General features: G+C 50.1%; 1 long non-coding RNA gene across 1 annotated transcript; it reads right to left on the minus strand.

Annotated features, from left to right (window-relative positions):
- Window positions 1-852: 852 nt before the first annotated feature.
- Window positions 853-2,086, minus strand: LOC310891206. Its single transcript, XR_014577477.1, has 2 exons — window positions 1,861-2,086; window positions 853-1,746 (listed from the first exon to the last, which is right to left on the minus strand). It is a non-coding gene; the product is annotated as an uncharacterized lncRNA (long non-coding RNA).
- Between the last annotated feature and the right edge of the window lie 586 nt (window positions 2,087-2,672).

Consider the following 2,672-nt stretch of genomic DNA (forward strand, 5'->3'; position numbering starts at 1 on the left):
AGAAACTGGGAGAAACTGGTCCTGCAGATGGACAAGAGCCAAGGAGCAACTGAGTCTGTGCAAAGACAAGAGGTCAACTAGCGGTGACGAGGAAGAGTCATCAATCTTCATGCCCACGACCTCCCGTGCTGCCCAGCGCTGAATAAACATACCTACTTTACAATCTCACTGATTGTGGAGTCCCTTTTCCGCAAGTCACTAGCAGCGGTTTCTTCCGCAGAGGTTTTCCCAGAGCCGCTTCAAAGCTTCCCTCGCGGAGCTGGGGCGTCGCAGGGGGTCGTCAAAGCACGCACGCGTGCACACACACACACACACACACACACACACACAGGCGTTGTTGTCCAAACAGAAAGTATTTACAACAAATTCGACAAGCGGTTTTCCTCTGCCAGCAGCAAATGCCTGAGGGCCCCTACAGCTTCACAAATCATAGCACAAAGAGCCTAAAGTTCCTCTAAAATTTAGGGAAATGATTCAAAATAGATCTGCTAGGGGAAAACGATCACTGGCGGCAGGGTACACAATACACGCGAGTCTCAGCTCTCCTCCGCAGGGTCAGTGCCCACGCCCAAGTGCGACGCTGATGGCACCCGAACATTTGCTGTAGCAGGCAGCAGAGCCAGCAGCTCAGGGGAGCAATTTTAAAAACCAGGAGGCACTTAAACCAACCCTTAATTGACCCAGTTACTGCAGGAGAGTCCCGACTACTCGCCCTGGAGTCCTACTGTCACCAGCAAAAAGCACCAACCAAAGCTTGGGGGAACTTTGGTACAGCACAAGAGAAGGGAGTGGGGGTAGCGTAGCCGTATCGCAGAGCTGCTGCTTTTCACACCATTTTATCATCCCTGATAATTGAAAGTAAGGCCGGGTGGGCTGACCCCACCACCACCACTCCTGGCAGCATGTTTGGTCCACAACGCTAGAATAATTATTTTGCTCCCTCCCGCCCCTACAGCTTCATCATCTGAAAAGATTACAGTCAAAACAATGGCATACACAAATAAAAGTCAAGAGTTGACATAGTAACTCCGGGATTTGGGTATCAACTGTCCGAGAAATCAGAACACCCAGGCTTCACAATGTGCCCAACATCGAGCTTTGCCAAGGGGGGCGGAAGGAAGAAGCTTTCCGTTTAAGCCTTCAGAGCATCGCTCCATCACTACGTCAATTCACAGCCACCACAGCGTGCCGATGGACATCTTTCTGTGCCAAAAGAAACAAGTGCTTTGTCCTCTTGATATCAAAGGTAGCCACCTATAGTTACGGAACCATGCACAAGACCTTAACTCTGACCAGCAGGAAAACTTAGGACAACTGAGTGCAGATCCTGCCAATTTCTACCAGTTCCAACTGTGCTTTAAGTCTCATTGCAAAGCCTCAGTTAGAAAAAGGATCACCTCGGGGTATCCAACAAGAAGAAGAGTTTTTTTTTGTTGTTGTTTTTTTTTTTTTTTTTTTTTTAATATACCATAGGACTATGCAGTTCAATCATCAATCATCTTGGAAAGCTCAAGGAGGAGGTCATCCTCATCCTTCCCTGGGTCCAAGTCGAGCTCGGCTTCCAGTATGCCGTCTGAGAGTTCCCAAAGTAGCATCTCTAAATCCTCGTCTACAGATACGGGCGCGTTGCCTGTGGAACTCAGCCGGCGTGTCCTTGCTTCTTCTAGCTGGGAAGAAGCTGAAGTCGAGCTTGAGAACTCCACTGGCTCCACGGATTCTGCCTGGCTTCCAAGATGTGCTTCAGGTCTTGGCAGAGCAAGGAAGAGAACAATCAGTATATGCCATTTCTTAACGGGAAATCCCTTTTCTGCAAACCGGCTCTTAAAACCGTAGCCAACCCCTCCTGCACTTCAATCTTACCCAGGGATTGTTATTCAATTAACCCAGGGCTACATTTAGAGCCCAATATATTAGCAGGTACATTTTTCAGTTTGGGGGTTTCTCTGTGAAGCCAGAGCACCCGGAGCCTAGCAAAGATGGGAAACCAACATGGCCTCCCGGAAGCCCAGTGTCCGAGAACTACATCTCCCGGCATGCTCTGGGAAAACAATATGGACTCCCGGAAACCCGGTGGCCAAGAACTACATTTCCCAGCACTCCCCAGAAAATTGAGCCTCGCACCTTGCCGTAGGACGCCATTTTTTGCTCTGTTACATTACCGGTTTCGTGTTTATGGAGGGTTTTCCCGCCGTTTTGGGGGGTTTCCCCTCAATTTCGGGTTTTCAGCTCTCCATTTCAGAGTTCTTCCCCGCAATTTTGGGGTTCCTTCCCCTAATTTGGTGCTTCGCCCCCCCCCCCACTTTTGGGGTTCCCCCTCCATTTTGGGGATTCCCCCCAATTCCAAGCCCCCCACAATTTTGGAGGCCCCCACCATCCTTTCTTGGCCTGCCACCCTAATATTAAGGTTCTTTCCCCCAATGTTGGGGTTCTCACCACATGTTTGAGGTTCCTTCCCTTAATTTGGGGCTTAGCTCCCCGGGATCTGGGGCTTTAACCCCAATTTTGGGGGTCCCCCCCAAGTTTGGGGATTCCTCCCCAGGTCTGGGGGGGGTCCACATTCAATTCTGGAATTTCACACTTCCATTTAAGTCTTCTTCCCCCCAATTTGGGGGTTCACCCACCCAATTTTGGGGGTTCCTCCCCTAATTTGGGGGGACCCGACCAATTTTGGG

The sequence above is a fragment of the Anser anser genome (genome assembly GCF_964211835.1).
Source record: "Anser anser genome assembly, contig: HAP1_SCAFFOLD_567, whole genome shotgun sequence".
Classification (NCBI taxonomy): domain Eukaryota; kingdom Metazoa; phylum Chordata; class Aves; order Anseriformes; family Anatidae; genus Anser; species Anser anser.